Source organism: Theobroma cacao, chromosome 6 (assembly GCF_053813885.1).
Source record: "Theobroma cacao isolate CCN51 chromosome 6, ASM5381388v1, whole genome shotgun sequence".
Taxonomy (NCBI): domain Eukaryota; kingdom Viridiplantae; phylum Streptophyta; class Magnoliopsida; order Malvales; family Malvaceae; genus Theobroma; species Theobroma cacao.
Genome location: NC_142644.1, coordinates 16,638,408 through 16,665,250, shown reverse-complemented (window position 1 = coordinate 16,665,250; position 26,843 = coordinate 16,638,408). Strand labels below are relative to the sequence as shown.

At 36.3% G+C, this 26,843-nt stretch overlaps 2 long non-coding RNA genes across 2 annotated transcripts; both read left to right on the top strand.

The window, feature by feature from the left end:
- Positions 1 to 13,758: 13,758 nt before the first annotated feature.
- LOC148762097 (uncharacterized) lies at positions 13,759 to 15,484 on the top strand. Its single transcript, XR_016027013.1, has 3 exons — positions 13,759 to 13,796; positions 14,450 to 14,535; positions 15,373 to 15,484. It is a non-coding gene; the product is annotated as an uncharacterized LOC148762097 (long non-coding RNA).
- Positions 15,485 to 21,941: 6,457 nt separating this feature from the next.
- LOC148762096 (uncharacterized) lies at positions 21,942 to 23,667 on the top strand. Its single transcript, XR_016027015.1, has 3 exons — positions 21,942 to 21,979; positions 22,633 to 22,718; positions 23,556 to 23,667. It is a non-coding gene; the product is annotated as an uncharacterized LOC148762096 (long non-coding RNA).
- Positions 23,668 to 26,843: the final 3,176 nt, after the last annotated feature.

Below are 26,843 nucleotides of genomic sequence, written 5' to 3'. Positions count from 1 at the left end.
ATAAAGTTGATTTAAGCCTCGAACTATATCAAATAGAGAATTTATGATGAAATTAAGAATTTTAAAGTCCCAAAATGGTTTAATATGGTGATTCGGAGTTCGAGGATCAATTTGGAGTCAAATCGAAATTTTCTCTATCTAGGGGTAAAATGCTCATTTGCCACTTAGAGACAAAATGAGAATTTTAGAAAAGCTTTTTTTGGCCCCATTTGACTTATTGGAGTATAATTTGACTTATTGGAGTAAGATTTGAGATTTAGAAGTGAAAAATTTTAATTTCGGTATAATTTGAAGTAAAAGGGTAAAATAGTAATTTTGCCACCCCAGGGGCAAAATTATAATTTTCCACCAACAGGACATTTTTCCAGCACATGGTCTACCTTTATCCTCATTTTGACCATTGACTAATTATGTGGTGGAGATAAAAAGGATTAAACTTTTAAAATTTTAAAAATAGACCAATAAGAAAATGCCATGTGTCATACCTTTATTATTTTATTGTTTCTTTAGAAAAAGGCATAAAATCAGCCCATTTTCTTCATATGGCCGGCCAAGCAAGGAAGAGAGGAGAGGAAGAACAAAGGGAAAAACAAGAAAACCTAGGTGGAAATTCAAAGAAAAAGTGAAGAAATCAAGGAAACAAGCTAGGTAAGTTAGAATTTCCTTAGTTCTCCTTGATGCCTAGCTTACCCATGTTTTTGTTCTTGATTTCCATGGTTGAATATTGAGTTATTATGATGAATTCAATTCTGAAAAATGGGTATGGAAGAGGAATTGTTGTTAGATTAATTTGATTTTAAGTTATGTTAGTATTTTTAGTTAGTTTAGCATATTTAGGAATAAAACAACAAGAAAATAATTTATTTTCCTCCATTACCATTATTGGCTGAATTTTTTAGGGGAATATTGGCTGATAATCTTGATGTTTATTTGAGGAATTATGATGAATAATGATGAATTATGAGTCTAGAAAAATAATGGGAATTTTTGGAGCAAAAATATGAATTTTTACCCACTAGGGGTATTTTCGTAATTTGGTATCAAAACCGATAAATTGAATCTCATTCACAGTCACTAAGGTAATTTAAGTATAATTGGAGTGTAGAAAGTGAGAAAAATTGATTTGGAGTTAAATTGGAGATAATAGGTCGAATTAGGTTAACACCGCATTTAAGCGGTAGTCGGATAAGTTGTATATCATATCATGCATATATACCAAGCCTGAATTGATTTTATAATGGTCAAGCATTGATGTGGTGAATTATGTATTATACATTATGGATAGGATGTGAGCAAAGTACACTGGTAAAAGTACAGAGATTGTGCTTGGAAACTGGGATTAGGAGTACATCGACTCCTAGAACTGTGAGTGAACTTATTGTCGTCTTAATTATCTAGAGTAGTTTTATACAATTGTGTGATTTTATGAAAAATGGGTTTAAATGGTAAATTGCTATGTTTTAGGAAAAATTGTGAATTTATAAAATGATTTTATAAATTTTCTGGAAAATCGAATACTGGTTTTGAAAATAGAGTAATTGGAGACTGCTTGCTTGTGTTGCAAATTTATGGTTTTGAATTGAATGGCTTATGACAATAAATGAGCATGAATGGCTAAACTGATTTTGGTGTTAGAATTATTTATACTGTGTATTTAGGCTTGAGAGGCTAGGTGCGATAAATTGCCATGTTATGCTAGAATGAATTTTATTGATCGGTGGATTATATATTAATTATTCACTGCAGAGGGGGTTCCGTGGACCAGCATATTAGAGGGGCACGGTAAACTCCATTATATTCTTACCTCGAACAGAGAGGCGCGTAGGGTATCTCCTAGGGTAAAGTTTAGGGTTCACTTCACGTCAAACCACCACGTAAAGGGGAACTCAGCCAACGCCAAGGAAAGACTATATTTTTCTCAAACTAAAAATATATTTTAAGTGTATACAAAAATTTTAACAGCCTTGGCAGACTCGGTTGGATGCCCTTTGCAAGGTATCACCGAGTATGAGTTTTGGCACGAGCCAAAGTTTTAAGAAGTTCATAAGCCAAGTTGATTACTCAATTTATATGGATTGATTTTTTTTTGTTGAAATGAGTTGAAAGGTAATGAAATTACAATATGATGACTTATTTTAATTGTCTCCATTTACTTGACTTTAGATAGTTTAGATGGTACCTGTTTACTCAGTGGGATTTTATAATCTCTCCACCCTCATTTCCTCACATTTCAGGCTCGGGGAATTCCATAGTTAGTTGACTTTGACAAGGATCTTCATTTGGACTCGAATCGGTAAAAGCTGTAGGTTTTCAGCTTCCGATGCATTTTGGTTAGATGTGGGCCCACGTGTCATTGTAAAAGAAATTTTATGCTTTGGTTATTTGCTTTATAGTGTATATATGAATATAATTAACTTTTACGCTATAAGAATTACGTACCGATAGTTTTATGAAAATTATTTTGCAAGAAAATAGTTTATTTTATTGAATATTTTTATTATATTCAAATGGTCAAATTTTCACTTCAAATGAACGTTTTAGATACTTAATTTTGTTTTTCAATTATTAAATATATATTTTCGCTTACCTACTACATTTTTAGCAAGTTTTAAGATTTGCAAAAATAAAAAATGAAATGACGAAAATGCCCTTGTGAGTTAGAAAACAAAATGTTATGTTCTGATTTGGAAATGATTTGTAATCCCTTGAATTTTGATATTTGATAACTATTGCTCACCGGGGAAGTGTGAAAGCTGATACGAGAGCTTTGCGGGATTTCGATCGGCATTCGGGGTGAAGAATGTCTGTTGAGGCCTCGCGGCGGTTGTCACGGGCCCGATGGGGAGTTCTGGGTCGTGACATTATTTATGCAGTGCTCTTAAAATATTGTTTTATGTGAAAATTAAATATTTTATTTAATATTTTTATTTTATTCTGGCAGTCATAATTCCATTTTAAACGAATGTTTTAGACATCCAAAAATTATTTTTGATTATGAAATATGTATTTTTCACTTACATAGTATATTTTTAGCTAATTTTGAGATTTTTGGGATAAATGACCAAAATACCCCTGTGAGACGAAAATTATTATTTTATTTATTTAAGTTGGAAACAGTTTAAAATCTTTTAAAATGTGGTATTTGGCAACAGTTACCCAGAGGGGAAATGAGAAGCTGATATTAAAGCCTTGCGGGGTTTTGGTTGACATTATAGGTAATGAATGTCGATCGAGACGTCGCGACGATTGTCACGAGCTCGATGGGAGTTTCGGATTATGACAAACTTAGAGGGCAAAATGATAATTTTTCCATGAGCTTGGTCAAAGCTTCCAAAGGAAGCTTTGACTATTTTCTTCCTTATCCATGGTTGATCTTTATCTTCTCTAAAAGCATTTTCTTCTTCCTCCTATGCCATTTTCCTTTTTTCACCATAAAAATCAAGTTTTTTCTTCTCCTTTCTCTTATTTTCTTACTTCTCGATTCTTCTACCCCTTTATTCACCCAACCCACAACTCTCAACCTCATTTTTCATCCCAACCAAACCCTAGGAGAGAGAAAGTAAGAAAAAAGAAAGGAAAGAAAAAAAAGAAAAGGAAAAAAAAACTCGAAGGAGACTCGACCTTGGAGGAGAAAAGAGAAAACTGAGAGGTTTTCCTCCCCACCCATACACCATTGTTGAGATTTGAAAAGATTTTGGTGGTTTGCCTTGTGGATTTCAAGGTAAGGAAGTAGGAATTGATGTTTTGTTTGAAAGCATGTAGTTTGAACCAATTATGATGTGAGGTTTTGTTTGTGGTAGCAAGGATCAATAAAAATCCAAGGAACTTGAGGCATGCGATGTGGGAGAGCACATGATGATGATATATGCCATGTGAGGTGTGGGAGTGCACATGAAGATATTAGCTATTTGCGATATGGGAGTGCACATGAGCTGAGTTGAGGTTGGCAGGTGTATGTGCGGAGCCGTGGTGACTAGTGAGGGAATGACCTTGGTGTATTTATATAGACATAATGTATACGTAACTTTTTACACGCGTGTGCACATGTCTTGTAGAGTAGAGATTTTGGAAAATGTAATGTGATTGAATTGTATATTGAAAGTTGATATTCTTAAATGTTTTCAAAATGAGTTGAAAAATAGCATGGCATCAGGTTTTTTTTATGATATACAAATTGCATGGTTTCAATACAAGTGCATCGTGTTTTCTAAAAATTCTTACTTATCGTTTGCTTGTTCCTTTCCTATGTTCACTCATTGAGTTTATACTCATTCTTTCAACTTCATGTTTTAGTCTTCAAGATCAAAGGTAGTTGGATCCTAAGTCGAGGTGCTCCCTCCCATTCATCTTTTGGTAGGTTCACTACGACTCTCAATGATAGCACCCAAGCCCAGAGTCACTCCACTGATTGTCAAGGGTCAGTTGTATGTTTATATATGATGGTTTAATGTAAATTGTGAGATTTATTTTGTGAACTTTGTATGTACTTGATTTTCACGATTTTAATTTGAAGAGATTGTTATTAGAAATCACAAGTCTTAGATCCTAAAGAAAGAAGTGATAGATGGACTACTGATGGGTTTACATAGAGAGGCTTGCTTGGGCCTAGTGGGCTATGCCTATTGGGCCCATGCGCCAGTCATGGTGCGGGTTTTAGGCCGTGACAAAGTTTGTATCAAAGCTCTAGGTTTAGTTGAGTCCTAAGGATTCTTATGTCTGTCAACGGAGTTGGGGGAGTCTGTGTAGAGTTTTATCCTTGGATTGTGGGTGCGCAATGCAAGCTAAGGACAGGAGGCTACATAGGCCCTTAATTCTTTAGAAAACCTAGCTCTTCCTATAATGTATAAATAACTAAGAAATTGATGTTTGGTTAAGTACAAGTTTAGGGGTGTGCCTATAACACGCGTCATGTCTAGAAGTAACGGTAGTCAGGATACCCCTTATAATACTAGCAAGGGATCGTTAAGTTCCACTGCTAAGAGCCAGTGGCGCCCTGATCTGGGAAGTCAAAAAAGTGGCCAGTCTCGGATTCCTATTGGATGGATTCCAAATGGATTGGAAATAATGTTTCTCAGTGGGGAAAGCCTCGAAAGTAGTGAAAGTCTTGAAAGCAACGACAGCACTAAGATTTAGGAAGGCATAAAAAATTTCTTGTTGGAAAAATCTATGGAAAATATGAAAGAGGCAATTACAAGAGGAGGTTATCATCCTAGGAAGGTATCCGTTGTCTGAAACATTCCTCCTAAATGTGGAAGGGGTGCTGCACCTGTCAGTAGGGAGGAATGCATAAGAATACAACAAGTTTGGATTAAGGATAACATGGAGAATCCTCAGGAGATGGAAGAGGATCCAAAAGAGGATCCGTCGATGTGTCCGAATCAAGGCAACGATGATCCTAGTAACACTTAACAGTTTCACTGAACTTTGTATTACTTTAAGTATGGGTAAATGCGGTGTGAACTAAGTAGTATATGCTATCTGTATAAAGGATTTAAGAGTTTGGCTAGTATCTTATGTGACTCAAATAGATTATGAAGTAGTTATTTAAATGACTTAGCGTGTGTCAAAATTTTCATGTATGACAAATGTAGATTAGCACTATAATGATTAAGGAAAGATATTCACCCTAGTGGCGTGGTTGGTTGCCTTAGGTAATTATTGAAGGTTAACTTAGAAAGTCATTAATGATTCAAGCAACTACAAGACCTGATGATAAATATGCTTTACAGTATTATGAAATGGTTCCTAACAAATGTGATGGACTTTTGAGTGGTAACTCTAGTTTTTGACAAGGTATAAAATGCCATTTGAATTGATAGTGTTTATTAGAAATTATCATTTATCATGGAATGTGGGTTTGGCATGATTTCGAATACAAAAATAAATAAATAAAGTCCTAGTTTATGAGGCAAGTTGTATCAAAGAAGTTGATTTTTGAGTAAACACACTGAACTAGGGGACGACGTTAGGATCAGAGAGTTCAATGTGTCGTAATTGCATAGGATATCATGAGACAACGCGGTAAGGCCAACAACCAATCGTAGAAATGTGAAACTGGAAATCTTAATTACAGTTGCAATTTTGAAAAGATGTAGGAAGATTCCATGAGATTATAGGTGATACTTTGAATAGTTAACGTGCTTAATGTTGAGGATTGTAAACTTAAGTATTGAGGGAATTATAACCCGACATTCCTATGGATGAGAAATGTTAAGGGGTATATGCTGGATAAACAGAGAAAAGGTCAAAAGAGATAATTCATTGGTCAAGTGGCTGTAGTGTGTAGGTAGGTCTTGAAGAGTTATGCAATGCAAAAAAGAAGAAAAAAGGTATGTAAGTCTTTTAATTATTTCTTATGAATGTGCGATGGGTAGTAAGGATGGAGACACATGATGCCATGACATTATAAAATGATAATTGGACACAAATGTAGACCTTTGGAGGTAAAATAAGGAACTTAGGAAAAATAAATCCTTAATTTAATAAGAATTGAGGGATGTTAATACTAAGGGATGAAATTGTGAATGAAGGAGTATAAGGGTGGCATAGCAAATGAGTTGATATAATGTATTGTTATGAGGATTTATAAATTTTTTCTTGATTTAGTTGAATGAAAATTATTAGTAACAACAAAAGGCCAATTATGTGGCATGCTAGAAACCCATGAAGATAAATTAAAGTATGAATAGATGAGCATGCGTTTGAATATCTTGGTGAATAAGTGCATGCCTTTTTGGAATGATATGCTCGGGATGTTAAAGAGCAAATAAGTGATTAAGTGTTTCGGGAATGCATGAACATCCTTGAGAAGGAATTACCAAACATACGCAGTAAGTATAATATGTGGGATTTTGAAACTTGCTAAGGAGCCTAAAAGCTAAACCACAAGTTAAGTGATCAAATGCGGTGAGACATAAGTCTCAGGTAAGTATCTACAAGGAAATACTCAAAAGGAATCCTACTATGAATCTTATGAAAACAAGCATTAAGTTACGTGGTTACAAAAAGGAAGCTGTAAGCTGAAAATGATATCCGTATTGACATTGAGAAGTACTTGAGAAGAACTTTGTTTCAAGTCTTGCAATATCAAGTACAAATTGTAAAATGGCTAAGGGAGAATGGTGTTATATTAGTTTGAAAGAATGGTACAAAAGACGACTGAAGGTAACCTTGATAATGAAGTCGGATAATGAAAACCTCATAATGTATTATGCAAATTGGAATTCGAAAATGCGTGAGGCACGCATAATTCGAATGAGTCTAGGTCTTAAGTGACTAATTAATATCGAAATGTAATCAAGATATAATATATATGTTAGAGGTATGAAAGATAATTAAGAAACAAGGATGACTTTTAGGGATTGTGGTATTGCGTAAGATGCAATGATCAAGTAAAGATGAATCCTTGAACGATCAATGAGATTATAAAGCATATACGGATATTGGATTATAATTTAATGAAAATGACATTTGGCAAGTGAGATGTGACTATTGACATTGTGATGTAAGGATATATAGTACAATGAAACTTAAGCATATAGTTGGAAATTATATAAATGATATGAAACTGTGCATAAGCATAATGAGAATTCGTATGGATTACATAAGGAATAACTTATTGTAAGACGCAAGTGGAATGATAATTTAAACATCTAAAAAGGGCAATTTGAAATTGATTATACCCTAATGTTCGTAGATTAAATATGAGAGTGTTGACATGCACTATGAGAATTATTCTATTGAATCTTGGTAATGGATGGGAATTGTGAGACCCCAACCTCTATAGGCTTGTAACTAAGCATAGATGTAATAATACGAGCTAGGGGTAGTTTCGTCATTTTCTCTAATAAGCTCCTAGAATAAAGTTTTATGATATTTTAAGGTCTAAATAGGTATAAGACTCCATAAATGATGTGTACTGATGAAAACACAAAGAAAACTAGAAGTTTCAACAATTTTCATAATAGGGGCAAAATGGTCATTTTTCATCTCAAGTCAAAATTTTAAGTTTTCATGAACCCGAACATGTCTAGACCTTTATGGACCTTGTCCTAGTGTTAAAAGAGCAAAAAGATTGCATAAGAGATTAGAGGAGAATAAGTTAATTAGTGGAGGGGTATTTTGGTAATTTAAGTGGAGCGGATAAGTTTGGCTATAAATATCTTGAATTTCCAGCAGCTTCTTGAAATTTCCAGTAGCTTGTCTTCTTCTTCCTTCTTCCCTCTCATGTTTCTTCAATTCCTCCATGGGAGTTTTCTTCAAGCATCCATAACTTTCTCTCTTTAGCTCTAATTTTCATGCTTTTGGTGCACCCTTCCATAAACCCTTGTGCTATTTCATCCTCTCACTTTAAAACCCTTGAAAAATCTTGTTTTCATACTCTCTCTCACTAGCTACGTGTTTAGAGAGAGAAAGAGAAAGAAAGCCCCTAAAATAGCTTGGAAATTGTTGGAAAGAATTTCAAAGTTTTAAAGCTACTAAGGTGAGTGGACTTGCATTTCAAACTTGGTTTGGGAATATGAATGATTTTATCAAATTTGTCTTTGAAAATGTGTGCTAGGGAACAAGCCTTGATTAAATGTTTTGATAGTGTGCAATGGAAAAAGTGTATAAAGATGAATCCATGTGTTAATTATTATGTTGGTATGTATGTATATATATTTTATGAATATGTGTTGTGTTTTAGTGAATGAGGTTGGGTGATGATATTAAGGTGTGCGAGTAGGGACTGCACACATGATGATGATTGAGTGTGCGAGTAGGGAGTACACACATGACGATGATGGAGTGTACGAGTAGGGACTGCACACATGATGATGATGTATTTATATGTAAATGTGTGAGTTATAGAAAGTTCATATTATTGTATATGGTTGAATTGCTTGTGAAATTTGACATGTTAAACTTTGGGGAAACTATATAAGTTTCATGTTGTGTTGGTCATGTGAACAAGGTGGCTTTTGTTTGAGAAAAAGAGGGATTTTTACCGGTGCCCTGTTTCTCACTACAGCAAGATTGAATTTCGCTGCAACGAGTAGCTCTCGGGTTGTGAGAGTTTTCACCAGATTTGGATCTCGTTGCAGCGAGAAAGTTACTATAGCATTTTGCTGCAGCGAGAAACTGTCCATTTGTCCAACCAAATTTCGCTGCAGCGAGAAACCTTCTGTCCATTTTGCTATCTTGCGGGTTTTTGCCATATTTTTCTATTTCATTTATACCTTAGTGGAGTATGGACTTCCAACATGTTTGGGGATTATCTACCTAAGTTTGGAATGAGGAAATTTTGAGAGAAATCCTCAGTTGGTTGAGAAGCCCTAGTTCTGGTAATAATTTAAATCCCAACGTCGCTGTAGCAAAAATTCATTCTCGCTACAGCTAATGCCTTCCCACTGTAGTGAAGATTTGTTGTCGCATTCGACTTGCTTGTGTATCACTGAGGCTTTCATTTTTCAACTTATTCGTTATGTATGGGTTAATCATTACAAGTGATTAATATTTAAAGGTATAATGAGGGGTTTTCAATATGAATGAAATTAAATTGCATTGTTTTAAAACAAGTGCATCATGATTGTAAATTCTCCCTTATGGTTGCTTGTTCCCTTCCTTGTTCACTCACTGGGTTTATACTCACTATTTTTAAACTTCATGTTTTCAAATCACGAGGCAATCGGTAACCAGGACAAGGTGTCCTTGTAGATTTGTGTCCATCTTTTGGTAGGTGTCTCGACATTCAGTAGCTGTATATTCGTCCGAGTCCCTCCGCTGGAAGTCGAGTATTATTTTGTTGTGTATAGACGAACCTAATGTAAATTGTTAAGATACATGTTGTAGACAATGTATATACACTTGTTTGGTATGCTAGTATGGGATGGCAATGTGTAGTAATATTTTGATTCTAAGTTATGAAATGTGACTTAGCAGTTTATGATGGAATGATAAACATGTCAGATTAATAGGCTTACTTGGGCTTAGTGGATTACGTCTGTTGGGCCCATGCATCGATCATGGCTTGGAATTTGGGTCGCGACAAGAATGAACAAAGAGAAATTAGTCGACGGCACTTGAGCACAAGGATCCCTACACATAATGAGGAATATGGATATTTAAATATGCGTGTACATACGTATGTGTGGAGTTGATAATGTGACCAACTAAAGTGAAGAATTGTTTTTAGTGATTTGAGATTTGAACTCAATATATTTGATGAGTTGTATAGATAATACAATGATAAGAAATCCTATCAGAAATTGAGCTATGTTGTTATCAGAAATTTTTGGAGTAATAGTCAAAGAAATGATATCAAGGAAATGTAACCTGTAGTGTGATTAAGGCATACAAGATGGACAAATATGATTAAGAAGATTTAAGTTGCATAAATATGAGATCAATATGAAGAATGAGAGAATGATTGAAAGATTCAACTTCCCATAATGTTGGAAATATGTATAGGAATGAATAGGGCACGTTTATAATGCCATAAGTTGTGTGATAACGCGTGGGATAATTCGAATGAATGTCGAAAAGTTTGACAAGAATCGAAATAAAGATATATTTAAGGTTAGTAATGGAATTAAAGGCATATTTGAGATCTTAGTGATGAAAGAAAACAATGGTTGAAGGGTATCGTTGTTTGATGCAAAGATGATAAAAGGTATAAGTTACGTACCTTGACCTTGTCAAGTATTCTAGTCGAACTAAAGGTAAGGAGGTGCATAAATCAAAATTCGCCATGAATAAGGAAATAAAATAAGATCATTGAGTGAGATTAACAACCCATTGTTGAGGTGAATTCGAGGACGAATTCTTTCTAAATGGGGGACACTGTGATGCCTTGTACCCCCGTATAGTAGTCAACATAACCGTATCGATAAGACAAAGGGCTAATTGACATGGAGTTAAGTGTCAAAGAGTGGTGGCGGGTGAAAGGAATATTTTACAGTAAAATATTTCACACGCGAGAAAATAATAATTAAATAATAATATTTTTATTAGGGATGAATTAGTTAGATAAAAAGTGATTTAAAAGTGAATCGGGGCATAACAAGACATTTTGAGTTCCAAGAAGATAAGTAGATAATCTTGGAATAAAAAATAGTTTATTAATAAAATAATATTAAAATATTAATATTTTATTTGATGTCGAAATTAGACATGAAGGAGGCGTATATGGTCAATCTAAGTGGGGGAGAAGAAGAATGAGGGAATTTCAGAGAAAAACGATGTTAGTTGTGAGACCCCAACCTCTATAGGCTTGTAGCTAAGCATAGATGTAATAATACGAGCTAGGGGTAGTTTCGCCATTTTCTCTAATAAGCTCCCATAAGAAAGTTTTATGATATTTTAAGGTCTAAATAGGTATAAGACTGCATAAATGATGTGTACTGATGAAAACACGAAGAAAACTAGAAGTTTTAATAATTTTCATAATAGGGGCAAAATGGTCATTTTTCACCTCGGGTTAAAATTTTAAGTTTTTATGAACCCGAGTATATTTAGACCATTATGGACCTTGTCGTAGTGTCAAAAGAGCAAAAAGATTGCATAAAGGGTTGCATGAGAACAAGTTAACTAGTCAAGAGCTTTTTCGTAATTTTAAAGGAATGGATAAGATTGGCTATAAATACCTTTCTTCCAGTAGCTTCTTCTCCCATTTTCCAGCAGCTTGTCTTCTTCTTCTTCTTCCCTCTCACGTTTCTTCAAAACTCCATGGAAGCTTGATATGGAGCTTGCGTGATTTTCTCTCTCTAGCTCTAGTTTTCATACCTTTGAGCCCTTTTGACTAGAACTCTTTAATTCTTTCACTCTCTCACTTCAAAACCCTTGATAAAGCTTATTTCCAGACTTTCTATCACTAGCTGGGCATTTTAGAGAGAGAAAAAGAGAATTACCCCATTAATTTAGAAGCTATTGGAAGAGAATTCAACTACAAAGAAACCCAAGGGTGAGTGATGAAGTAAATTCGGTTTTTAGCTGTGAATAATAACTAGTAATTTAGAGTAAGAACTGTTTTATTGTTGAGTACATTACTTTTTCGGTGATTAAGATAGTGAACATAGATAGCCATTTAATGTTGCAATTGAAAGCTAGCTAAGAGATAGCTTTTAGGGTTCATAGTGTGTGAATTGACCTATTGTTTATGCTAATGTGATCCTAGGTTCTAATGAAGTCCCATCCTTCCAGTTGGATCATTAGGGGAATTAGAGTCAACTAAAGGCTCAACAATAAATCAGTGAGTGGACTGCCTTCAAAACTTGTTTTGGGAAATATAATGTAATTGCCACCCATTTGAATGAATTATCAAGCTTTTCATGAAAACAAGTGCCTTGGGAACAAGCTTTTGCAAAATGGTTTTATGTTGTAATATGTGATTGCTATGGATTCATGCACTATTGTATTATAATGATATATATATATATATATATATATATATGTGTGTGTGTGTGTGTTGTGCATGATGAACGATATTGTGTATAATGACTATAACCGTGTGTGTGCAAGATGTGGGGGAAATGCACATGCTGGTGATGATTGTGGCATGAGAGATAGATGATGATAGTGTCCGTGTGCACGATGTGGGGGGATGTACACAATGGCACTGATTGTGCACGTTGTGGTGGGGTACACACGATGGTGCCGGCTATGTGCACGATGTGGGGGGCTGTACATGAGCCGAGAGTGATTATGATGATGTTGATGTTTATCTATGTAATTATGCATATCTAGACTTATGAAATGAAAACTTATGAACGTGATATATGATTGACATATAAAAGAAATTTGATACATTGAACTTTGGGAAATTTCATGTGTTGTATGTTGATTTTATTAGTTTAATAGGATGGCTTTTTTGTCGAGTGAGGGGAAACTTTTCTCTTGGTGCCCTGTATCTCGCTTGTAAAACCCAACCCTATAAATACATGTCATGACATACATGCACTAAGTAGCATGTTATTATGCTAGGAAAGCACATAAGAAAAGACGAAACCCGATATCGTACCTAACGGTACACTTGAGTTGATTTAACCTCGAACTAGTTCAAATAGGAATTGTAGGATGAAATTTAATATTTTATAGTTCAGGAATGACTAAAAATGATTGTTCGGAGTTCGAGGGTTCATTTGGGGTAAAATTAGAAATTTTGATATTCAAGGGCAAAATCGTCATTTTGCCACCTAAGATAATAATTTGATCATGGAGTGAAATTTTTGACCAAGATTAACTATTTGGAGTATAATTTAATGATAGGAAGTGAAAAAGTTTAATTCTGGTGATTTTTGGAGTGTAGGGGCAAAATCATAATTTTGCCACCCATGGACAAAATTTGAGATTTTGAGAGAATTTTGATCAAATTTGACAAATTGGAGAATGGTATGAGTATAAGGGATGAAAAATATGTCTATGGGCAATTTTTCAATTTTTGGGGCAAAAATGTAATTTTTGACTTTTACGGGGGCAAAAGTGTAAATTGCAAAAATTACTCCACCGAGACTTTGGATGAGTCTGAGAATTTTATCTAAGCTATGAATATATGAGATAAGTGTATGGTGAAAATTTGGAAACAAATGGATGAAATTTTAAAAATGGGCCAATGGGAAAGTGACACATGGCATTTTTTAATGAAATAATATTATTTTAATGAAAAGTCAGCCATTTAAACCCAAATTTTGAGTGCTGGCCGGCCATAAGGAAGAAAAACAGAGGAAATAGAGAGGAAAGGAAGAAGAAAAGAAAAACCAAAGAGAAACAAGAAAATTCAAAGAGAAATTCGCGGTTTTCGACCGTTTACGCGTCTAACGGTAAGATTTTTCGATTTTAGCTTGATTTCTACCTTTCCTATGCCTTTATTTCCATTTAGCATGCTTGAGGAGAGAGATCAAAAAGTGATATCAAGGGCTGGACGAAATTCTAGGAGAGAGAAATTGAAATTTTTAGGTTTTGATTTTTAGTTAAATTGATAGTTTTAGTTAGTTAAATGTGTTTAGAAATTAAATTGGGCAAGAAATCAGTAAATTTTCACAATACCCACTCTTGGCTGGATGCTCAATGCTGTACAATGATGATGAATTGATTTTATTCTAAGGAAAATGAAGAGAAATGATGAAAAACGATTAAACGTGATAGAAAAACAAAGTAGAAAATTTACCGAGTTAATGTCCCATTTTTGGCCGAATTTTCCAAGGAAGGGAGTGAGCTGATTTTTGTTGTTTTTAGAAGGTTATTGGCTGATATTTGATGGTTAGAAATGTTGGAGAGAGAATGGGATGATTTAGAGCTAAAATGGAGCGCGTTAGCAATTTATCGGGCAAAGTGCCAAAAATAGGTTAATACCGCATTTAAGCCGTTTTAGGCTATTGCATTTCATACCATGCATTAGTATAGGATTTAAGTTAATTATATAGTGATTTAGCATCAATGTGATGAATTGTGTAAATTTTTGTAATGTGTCTAGGAGGAGAGCCTTCCGGAAAAGGCAAAGAAGTCGTACCCGACGAGTAGTGATCGGGGCGCTTAGAAAGCTTTTAGTTTGTACAAACGGTGAGTAAACTTATTATTATTGTAAATTATCTAGAGTTTATTTTAAATGCCCTTTATGTATTTTATGAAATGAGAACGAGATTAAAACGGGATTTTTGATGTTTTAGGAATAAATGTGACAAATAAAAATATATTGTATTGATTATGAAATTGAGTAATTGGAGGCTACAAATTGACTTGAAAAATATATATTTTCCTAGGAATGGCTTATGCGAAATGAGTATATGTGGCTATATTTTGTGAATGCATTGGGAAATTTATGTAAGTTGTTTTACTATGCAGGCTGGATAAATAAATAAAAGCCACGTTATACTGTCGAAATTTTATTAAAATTGGTGGGTTAGTCACTGCAGTGACGGGTTTCCGTGGACTGCCTATTAGAGGGGCACGGTAAACCCAGTTATATAGTTACTCCGGTTGTAGAGGCGAGGAGGGTAACTCCTGGGGTAGTATTAGAGCTCACTTCACGTCGAACCCCCACGTGAATGTGTAACTCGGCCAACGCCAAGGGACGGCTGGTTTTAAAAATAACAATGTGTTTCACGTGTGAATATTTTAACACCCTTGGCGGACTCGGTTAGATGCCTCGGCCAAGGTATCCCCGAGGATTAGTTTTGGCTTGAGCCTTGTTTTAATAAAAGACATAAGCCTTAACAATTGTTTTGGTAAATTACAAATATTTTATGGTTTAAGAAATAAATTGAAAACATTATGAAATGGGTTGAAATTTATTGTTTAAACTTGCCTCCATTTTACTCGCCTTTAGATATTTATGATAATGTCTGTTTACTCATTGGGATTGCAAAATCTCACCCAACTCCTTTCCACCCATTTCAGGTTCAGTATAGACTGTAGATAGCTGATCTCATCGAGGACTACTATTGGATCTGCATTTTCCAAACCGCAGGTTCACAGTCCTCTTTACTTTTGTTTATTCGGGGGCCCTCTGGTTATTGTAAATTAAATTAAATATTTTGGCTTACTGTATTTCAGTATGTATAAATTTATTTAGCTTTTACGCTATAAAAATTATTCACGTATAACTTTATAAATATTGTTTTATAAGAAAATAGAATATTTCCCTTAATATTTCTTTTATTTTCTTATTTTATTCAAATAATCGTAATTTCGTTTTAAATGAAGATTTTAGACTTTTAAACTCATTTTGAATATGAATTATGTATTTTGTACTTGTATATTACGTTTTAGCCAGTTTTGAAATTTTTGAGAAAAAAATGACCAAAATACCCCTATGTGGCGAAAATTTTATTTTGATTGTTTTTGATCTAAAATAGTATATATTCTCTAAAGACTCGATATCTAACAATGATTGCTCACAAGAAAGGAAAGAAACTGATATGTAAGCCTTGCGGGGTTCCGGTTGGCATTCCGGATAATGAGTGTCAATCGGGACGTCGCGGCGATTGTCATGGGCCTGAGGGAGGTTCCCGGTCGTGACAATTCTATTGGTATCAGAGCTTTTGGTTTTAAAGATCAAAGTTTTTAGTTTTAAAGTTGTTTTAAAAATTTACAATATCAGTGTGGCCCCGGATTAAGTTAAGTTAGGTTAGGTTGAATAGAATGCATGCATCTGCATATAGAGCCTAAGGTTACCTAAACTTGCTCGTATTTTTTATAGATTACAATGCCTCCTAGACGCGGACGTCCACCTCTCACTAGATCGGTTGGGAGGGAAAAAGGTCGTTCCCAACGTCATCAGCCAAATACAGTAGAGGAGGAATCAGCTGCATCTACCATTCGGGCAGCACCTGCTGCTGAGCAGGCCGATAGTCCTCCACATCCTCCATCTCCTCAGCCACCTACGGGTATTCCCGCCATGCCTACTGAGGCAGCACAAGCATTGGCAGCTTTCTTTGCAGCAATGGCTGGTCAAGCTCAGACTGGTCAAGTTCCACCTGTAGTGCCTCCAACTACTCCTTTAGTTCCACCACCAGTACAGGATGTATCCATTTCCAAGAAGCTGAAGGAGGCTAGGCAATTGGGTTGTGTATCTTTCACGGGTGAGTTGGATGCCACTGTGGCAAAGGACTGGATTAATCAGGTTTCAGAGACTCTCTCTGATATGAGATTAGACGACGACATGAAGCTGATGGTGGCTACGAGATTATTAGAGAAGAGGGCTCGTACTTGGTGGAATTCGGTGAAGTCCCGTTCCGCTACTCCTCAGACATGGTCTGATTTTCTCAGGGAATTCGATGGTCAGTATTTCACTTATTTCCATCAGAAAGAAAAGAAGAGAGAATTTCTGAGTTTGAAACAGGGAAATCTAACTGTAGAGGAGTACGAGACTCGTTTTAACGAGTTAATGTTATATGTACCAGATCTGGTGAAATCTGAGCAGGATCAGGCCAGTTATTTCGAGGAAGGGCTCCGTAATGAGATTAGAGAGCGGATGACAGTGACTGGTAGGGAGCCGCATAAGGAGGTGGTACAGATGGCTTTACGAGCTGAGAAGCTCGCGACTGAGAATAGGAGGATTCGGACTGAGTTTGCAAAAAGGAGGAATCCTGGTATGTCTTCTAGTCAGCCAGTAAAAAGAGGCAAGGACTCAGCGATTTCAGGGAGTACTACTTCTGTTTCCATGACATCTCCTCGACCTCCATTTTCACCATCACAACAGAGACCTTCGAGGTTTAGCATATCTGCTATGACTGGTTCTTGGAAGAGTTTCGGAGGTTCTGACAGATGCAGAAATTATGGGAATTATCATAGTGGGCTATGTAGAGAGCCAACAAGATGTTTCCAATGTGGACAAACGGGTCATATTAGGAGTAATTGCCCACGGTTAGGACGAGCCACGGTAGTTGCATCATCTTCACCAGCTCGCACTGATATACAGAGGAGAGATTCTTCTGGGTTGCCACCGAGACAGGGAGTAGCCATACGGTCCGGTGTGGAGAGTAATACCCCGGCACATCCACCTTCGAGACCACAGACTCGTACCTCGACAAGAGTTTTCGCTGTGACGGAAGATGAGGCAGAGGTCCGACCTGGAGTAGTGACAGGTACTATGTCTTTATTTGATAAAGATGCTTATGTTTTGATAGATTCTGGCTCAGATAGGTCTTATGTGAGCACCACATTTGCATCAATTGCTGATAGAAACTTGTCACCATTAGAGGAAGAAATTGTAATTCACACCCCTTTAGGAGAAAAGCTAGTTAGAAATAGTTGTTATAGAGACTGTGGGGTAAGGGTAGGCGAGGAAGAATTTAGGGGTGACTTAATTCCTCTAGAGATCCTAGATTTTGATCTAATATTGGGTATGGACTGGTTAACTGCACATCGAGCGAACGTGGATTGTTTCCGAAAGGAAGTTGTTCTTCGAAATTCGGAGGGAGCAGAGATTGTGTTTGTAGGGAAACGTCGAGTATTACCGTCCTGTGTAATCTCGGCCATCAAAGCTTCAAAATTAGTGCAGAAAGGGTATCCGACTTATTTGGCATACGTAATTGATACTTCAAAGGGGGAACCTAAGTTAGAGGATGTCCCGATAGTAAGTGAGTTTCCTGATGTATTTCCTGATGATTTACCGGGACTGCCTCCTGATCGAGAGCTTGAGTTCCCTATTGATTTACTTTCGGGTACCGCACCTATTTCTATCCCTCCATATAGAATGGCTCCGGCAGAGTTGAAGGAGTTGAAAGTACAATTGCAAGAGTTGGTGGACAAGGGTTTTATACGCCCTAGTATATCTCCGTGGGGAGCACCGGTTTTATTTGTGAAAAAGAAAGACGGTACACTTCGGTTATGTATCGATTACCGACAGCTTAACAGAATGACCATTAAGAACAAGTATCCGTTACCGAGGATTGATGATCTTTTCGATCAATTACAGGGAGCTACAGTGTTTTTCAAGGTTGATCTAAGGTCTGGGTATCATCAGTTGAGGATTAAAGAACAAGATGTACCCAAGACAGCGTTCAGGACTCGGTACGGTCATTATGAGTTCTTGGTCATGCCTTTCGGGTTAACTAACGCACCGGCAGCTTTTATGGATCTCATGAATAGGGTGTTCCACCCTTACCTGGACAAGTTTGTTATTGTGTTCATTGATGACATACTGGTTTACTCGAGAGATAATGATGAGCACACTGCCCACTTGCGTATAGTATTACAAACTTTGAGGGAAAGACAGTTGTATGCAAAGTTTTCGAAGTGTGAGTTTTGGTTACAGGAAGTGGTATTCTTGGGACACGTAGTATCGAGAACTGGAATATATGTTGATCCTAAGAAAGTAGAGGCAATTTTACAATGGGAGCAACCTAAGACAGTGACGGAGATTCGTAGTTTCCTCGGATTAGCCGGTTATTATCGGAGGTTTGTTCAGGGGTTTTCCTTAATAGCAGCTCCTTTGACCCGTCTAACTCGTAAGGGAGTTAAGTTTGTGTGGGATGATGTTTGTGAGAATCGATTTCAGGAGCTAAAGAACCGGTTAACCTCCGCTCCCGTTTTAACACTTCCTGTTAATGGTAAGGGATTTGTAGTATATAGTGATGCCTCAAAGTTGGGGTTAGGGTGCGTATTGATGCAGGATGAAAAAGTTGTGGCTTATGCTTCTAGACAGCTAAAGAGGCATGAAGCAAATTACCCTACCCATGATTTAGAGTTAGCAGCAGTGGTGTTTGCTTTAAAAATCTGGAGGCATTACTTGTATGGTGAGCATTGTCGGATATTTACGGATCATAAGAGTTTAAAATATTTGCTCACCCAAAAGGAGCTTAATTTGAGGCAAAGGCGATGGTTGGAGTTGATAAAAGATTATGACTTGGTGATAGACTATCATCCGGGGAAGGCGAACGTTGTAGCTGATGCCTTAAGTCGTAAGTCTTCATCGTCTTTAGCAGCACTTCAGAGTTGTTATTTTTCAGCATTAATAGAGATGAAATCTCTTGGGGTCCAGTTGAAAAATGGTGAGGATGGATCCTTATTGGCAAACTTCATTGTGCGACCTTCGTTACTTAATCAGATCAAGGACATTCAGAGGTCTGATGATGAGTTAAGAAAAGAAATTCAAAAACTGACCGATGGGGGAGTTAGTGAGTTCAGATTTGGAGAGGATAACGTCTTGATGTTTAAAGATCGAGTTTGTGTTCCTGAGGGAAACCAGTTGAGACAAGCGATCATGGAAGAAGCCCATTCATCTGCCTATGCATTGCATCCCGGAAGCACCAAGATGTATAGGACTATCAGGGAGAATTATTGGTGGCCGGGTATGAAGCGAGACGTAGCAGAATTCGTAGCAAAGTGTCTCGTATGTCAGCAAGTTAAGGCGGAGCATCAGAGGCCAGCAGGTACACTTCAGTCTTTACCTGTTCCTGAGTGGAAATGGGAGCATGTAACTATGGATTTTGTTTTGGGATTATCGCGGACACAGAGGGGAAAGGATGCGATCTGGGTGATCGTAGATCGGTTGACTAAGTCCGCTCATTTTTTAGCTGTCCATAGTACATACTCTATTGAGAAGCTGGCTCAGCTCTATATAGATGAGATTGTGAGGCTAAATGGAGTTCCCGTTTCTATAGTGTCAGATCGAGATCCTCGATTCACTTCTCGATTCTGGCCGAAATTTCAAGAAGCTCTCGGAACCAAATTGAAATTTAGCACTGCTTTTCACCCACAGACTGATGGTCAGTCAGAGAGGACTATCCAGACCTTGGAGGATATGTTACGGGCTTGTGTCATTGACTTTATTGGGAGTTGGGACAGACATTTGCCATTGGTGGAATTTGCTTACAACAATAGCTTTCAGTCTAGCATTGGTATGGCACCATACGAAGCTTTATATGGAAGGAAATGTCGTACTCCACTTTGTTGGGATGAAGTGGGTGAAAGAAAGTTAGTGAGTGTGGAATTGATCGAGCTAACTAATGACAAGATCAAGGTTATACGAGAGAGGCTAAAGGTAGCCCAGGATAGGCAGAAGAGCTATGCAGATAAACGGAGAAAAGACTGGGAGTTTGAGATCGATGATAAAGTTTTTCTTAAGGTTTCTCCTTGGAAAGGTAATAATTTGAATACTTTGAAGTATTAAATCTTATTGATTATACTATCATGATAAATTATGGTGTTTTATTGGATAATGAAAGGTGTGATTCGATTTGCGAAGAGGGGAAAGCTCAACCCGAGATATATTGGACCATTCCGAATCATTGAAAGGATTGGACCAGTGGCTTATCGGTTAGAATTACCTCCGGAGTTAGATCGGATCCACAACGTTTTCCATGTCTCCATGCTTAAGAAATATGTACCAGATCCCTCTCACGTCCTCGAAGCACCTCCGATCGAGTTGCATGACGATTTGAAGTTCGAGGTACAACCTGTGAGTATCTTGGATCGAAAGGATCGAGTACTGAGAAACAAGAGTATTTCAATGGTCAAAGTATTGTGGAAAAATGCTCGAATGGAGGAAATGACATGGGAAGTAGAGCATCAGATGAGAAACCAATACCCGCATCTATTTGTCGAATCTGGTAAGTGAAATTTTGAGGTCAAAATTTTATTTTAAGGGGGGTAGAATTGTAAAACCCAACCCTATAAATACATGTCATGACATACATGCACTAAGTAGCATGTTATTATGCTAGGAAAGCACATAAGAAAAGACGAAACCCGATATCGTACCTAACGGTACACTTGAGTTGATTTAACCTCGAACTAGTTCAAATAGGAATTGTAGGATGAAATTTAATATTTTATAGTTCAGGAATGACTAAAAATGATTGTTCGGAGTTCGAGGGTTTATTTGGGGTAAAATTAGAAATTTTGATATTCAAGGGTAAAATCGTCATTTTGCCACCTAAGATAATAATTTGATCATGGAGTGAAATTTTTGACCAAGATTAACTATTTGGAGTATAATTTAATGATAGGAAGTGAAAAAGTTTAATTCTGGTGATTTTTGGAGTGTAGGGGCAAAATCGTAATTTTGCCACCCATGGACAAAATTTGAGATTTTGAGAGAATTTTGATCAAATTTGACAAATTGGAGAATGGTATGAGTATAAGGGATGAAAAATATGTCTATGGGCAATTTTTCAATTTTTGGGGCAAAAATGTAATTTTTGACTTTTACGGGGGCAAAAGTGTAAATTGCAAAAATTACTCCACCGAGACTTTGGATGAGTCTGAGAATTTTATCTAAGCTATGAATATATGAGACAAGTGTATGGTCAAAATTTGGAAACAAATGGATGAAATTTTAAAAATGGGCCAATGGGAAAGTGACACATGGCATTTTTTAATGAAATAATATTATTTTAATGAAAAGTCAGCCATTTAAACCCAAATTTTGAGTGCTGGCCGGCCATAAGGAAGAAAAACAGAGGAAATAGAGAGGAAAGGAAGAAGAAAAGAAAAACCAAAGAGAAACAAGAAAATTCAAAGAGAAATTCGCGGTTTTCGACCGTTTACGCGTCTAACGGTAAGATTTTTCGATTTTAGCTTGATTTCTACCTTTCCTATGCCTTTATTTCCATTTAGCATGCTTGAGGAGAGAGATCAAAAAGTGATATCAAGGGCTGGACGAAATTCTAGGAGAGAGAAATTGAAATTTTTAGGTTTTGATTTTTAGTTAAATTGATAGTTTTAGTTAGTTAAATGTGTTTAGAAATTAAATTGGGCAAGAAATCAGTAAATTTTCACAATACCCACTCTTGGCTGGATGCTCAATGCTGTACAATGATGATGAATTGATTTTATTCTAAGGAAAATGAAGAGAAATGATGAAAAACGATTAAACGTGATAGAAAAACAAAGTAGAAAATTTACCGAGTTAATGTCCCATTTTTGGCCGAATTTTCCAAGGAAGGGAGTGAGCTGATTTTTGTTGTTTTTAGAAGGTTATTGGCTGATATTTGATGGTTAGAAATGTTGGAGAGAGAATGGGATGATTTAGAGCTAAAATGGAGCGCGTTAGCAATTTATCGGGCAAAGTGCCAAAAATAGGTTAATACCGCATTTAAGCCGTTTTAGGCTATTGCATTTCATACCATGCATTAGTATAGGATTTAAGTTAATTATATAGTGATTTAGCATCAATGTGATGAATTGTGTAAATTTTTGTAATGTGTCTAGGAGGAGAGCCTTCCGGAAAAGGCAAAGAAGTCGTACCCGACGAGTAGTGATCGGGGCGCTTAGAAAGCTTTTAGTTTGTACAAACGGTGAGTAAACTTATTATTATTGTAAATTATCTAGAGTTTATTTTAAATGCCCTTTATGTATTTTATGAAATGAGAACGAGATTAAAACGGGATTTTTGATGTTTTAGGAATAAATGTGACAAATAAAAATATATTGTATTGATTATGAAATTGAGTAATTGGAGGCTACAAATTGACTTGAAAAATATATATTTTCCTAGGAATGGCTTATGCGAAATGAGTATATGTGGCTATATTTTGTGAATGCATTGGGAAATTTATGTAAGTTGTTTTACTATGCAGGCTGGATAAATAAATAAAAGCCACGTTATACTGTCGAAATTTTATTAAAATTGGTGGGTTAGTCACTGCAGTGACGGGTTTCCGTGGACTGCCTATTAGAGGGGCACGGTAAACCCAGTTATATAGTTACTCCGGTTGTAGAGGCGAGGAGGGTAACTCCTGGGGTAGTATTAGAGCTCACTTCACGTCGAACCCCCACGTGAATGTGTAACTCGGCCAACGCCAAGGGACGGCTGGTTTTAAAAATAACAATGTGTTTCACGTGTGAATATTTTAACACCCTTGGCGGACTCGGTTAGATGCCTCGGCCAAGGTATCCCCGAGGATTAGTTTTGGCTTGAGCCTTGTTTTAATAAAAGACATAAGCCTTAACAATTGTTTTGGTAAATTACAAATATTTTATGGTTTAAGAAATAAATTGAAAACATTATGAAATGGGTTGAAATTTATTGTTTAAACTTGCCTCCATTTTACTCGCCTTTAGATATTTATGATAATGTCTGTTTACTCATTGGGATTGCAAAATCTCACCCAACTCCTTTCCACCCATTTCAGGTTCAGTATAGACTGTAGATAGCTGATCTCATCGAGGACTACTATTGGATCTGCATTTTCCAAACCGCAGGTTCACAGTCCTCTTTACTTTTGTTTATTCGGGGGCCCTCTGGTTATTGTAAATTAAATTAAATATTTTGGCTTACTGTATTTCAGTATGTATAAATTTATTTAGCTTTTACGCTATAAAAATTATTCACGTATAACTTTATAAATATTGTTTTATAAGAAAATAGAATATTTCCCTTAATATTTCTTTTATTTTCTTATTTTATTCAAATAATCGTAATTTCGTTTTAAATGAAGATTTTAGACTTTTAAACTCATTTTGAATATGAATTATGTATTTTGTACTTGTATATTACGTTTTAGCCAGTTTTGAAATTTTTGAGAAAAAAATGACCAAAATACCCCTATGTGGCGAAAATTTTATTTTGATTGTTTTTGATCTAAAATAGTATATATTCTCTAAAGACTCGATATCTAACAATGATTGCTCACAAGAAAGGAAAGAAACTGATATGTAAGCCTTGCGGGGTTCCGGTTGGCATTCCGGATAATGAGTGTCAATCGGGACGTCGCGGCGATTGTCATGGGCCTGAGGGAGGTTCCCGGTCGTGACATCGCTGCAGCGAGAATCATTTTGGCTACAGCAAGAAACTTTCTGGTTGTGAGAGTTTTTCCAGATTTGGATCTCACTGCAGCGAGAATGAATTTTGCTGCGGCGAGAATGAATCTCGCTGCAATGAGAAACTCTCTGTTTGTCTAACCAAATTTCACTGTAGCGAGAAACCTTCTGTCCATTTTGCTATCTTGTGGGTTTTTGCCATATTTTTTCATTTCTTTTATACCCTAGTGGAGTATGGACTTTCAACATGTTTAGGGATTATCTAACTAAGTTTGAAATGAGGAAATTTTGAGAGAAACCCTTAGTTGGTTGAGAAGCCTTAGTTCGGCTAATAACTTGCTTACGTATCATTGAAGCTTTCATTCTTCAAATGGTTCTTTATGTATGGGTTCATGATTTCCAAATGATTAATCATTTAAGGGCTTGATGAGGGGTTTTTAACATGAATGGAACTAAATTGCATTGTTTTGAAACAAGTGCATCATGATTTTAAATTCTCCCTAATTGTTGCTTGTTCCCTTCCTTGTTCACTCATTGGGTTTATACTCACCATTTTCAAATTCATGTTTTCAAATCACGAGGCAGTCGGTAACTAGGACGAGGTGTCCTTGTAGACTTGTGTCCATCTTTTGGTAGGTGTCTCGGCATTCAGTAGTTGTATATTCATCCGAGTCCCTCCACTGGAAATCGAGTATTATTTTGTTGTGTATAGATGAACCTAATGTAAATTGTTAAGATATATGTTGTAGACAATGTATATACACTTGTTTGGTATGCCAGTATGAGATGGCAAATGTTAAATATTATTTTGGTTCTAAGTTGTGAAATATGACTTAGTAGTTTATGATGGGATGATGAACATGTCAAATTAATAGGCTTGCTTGGGCTTAGTGGACTACGTTCATTGGGCCCATGCAAAGGTCATGGCCCGAAAATTGGGTCGTGACATTAGTGGGGCTCGCGTGTCTTTATTAAATAAAGCTAGCGCGGGTAAGTATATATTTAAATATTACGGTGATACCGCATTAAAGTGCAAACTTTATATTTTGTTTGCACACATGTAAAGGAAGAAAAATAGAAGGAAATTGGAATTAAAAGATTGTTGGGAGGACTAAATTAAAAAAAGGATAAACTTGGAGGGCAAAACGCTAATTTTTTCATAAACTTGGTCAAAGCTTCCATAGGAAGCTTTGACTCTTTTCTTCCTTATCCATGGCTGATCCTTATCTTCTCCAAAAGGCATTTTCTTTTCCATCTTCTTCCTTCCATGCCATTTTCCTTTCTTCACCATAAAAATCAAGTTTTTTCTTATCTTTTCTCTTCTTTTCTTACTTCTCCATTCTCCTACCCCTTTCTTCACCCAACCCACAACTCTCAACCTCATTTTTCATCCCAACTAAACCCTAGGAGATAGAAAGGAAGAACAAAGAAAGGAAAGAAAGAAAGGAAAAAGGAAGAGAAAAGCTAGGAGGCGGCTCAGCCTTTGAGGAGAAAAAAGAAAACCGAGAGGTTTTCCTCTCCACCCACACACCATTGTTAAGGTTTGAAAAGATTTGGGTGGTTTGCCTTATGGATTTCAAGGTAAGAAAGGTAGAAATTGATGTTTTGTTTGAAAGCATGTAGTTTGAACCAATTATGATGTGAGGTTTTGTTTGTGGTAACAAGGATCAATAAAGATCCAAGGAACCCGAGGCATGCATGTGGAAGAATCTTGGAATGTGTGGTGATTTTAGCTAGATTAAGTGGTGGGTAAGCGTTTTAACCTCTAAATCACAAGTAGAAAGGAAAAATGAGATATGTATTGATTGTTTGTGCTTGTGGCAGCATGTAAAGTAAATTACGGTGCATGTGGACTCAGAAAATGCTTGATGGAGTTAAATTTATAGCTGTTACCATATGCTAGGTTATTAGTGTGGAAATGATGGTTGAACTTGATAAATATCTTTAGAAAAGATTAATATATGTGCTAAAGTCATAAATAAGTTACCGGTATTTATAATATAAAGAATTACGCAAGCAAAGGATAAAGGCAACTTTGGTAAAAATGTGTCAAGATATAAGTTAGTTGAATAAGGATTCACGATTGAATGAAAAAGAGATGTAGAAATGATATAAACTAAAGATATTAAATTTGGATTGTTTTTAGAAAGTGCAAACATATAGATAGTATACTGTGGTGGCATGCCAAAGGAAATAACGAGTGACCGACAAGTAGAAATAGCTAGATACGCCTCTGAACTAATAGCGATGTAGTATTCCGCTATCGTAAGGTGAGTGAACTTGCATTTAAAAGGTTTTGAACAAATGCATATGTGTTGAATGAAATGTTAGAATATCCTTGGTTGACTCTTTTCAAATTTATGCACGAGAACAAGCTTTTCACAAGTGATACTTCTACGTTTTTAAACATATAATGTGATGAATTATGTATTTGAAATATTATGTTGAATTGCCAATTGATTTGTGGCATGTGATGTATTGCTATGCAAAGATTCTTGTTACATGTTGTTATGAGTGCCATGCATTGAAATGTAATGTTGAATGATAATTATAACCATGCGTGTGCGGTGTGAGAGTGCACATGACGGTGCCGGTAGTGTGTGGTGTGAGAGAGCACATGATGATGATATATGCCATGTGCGATGTGGGAGTGCACATAA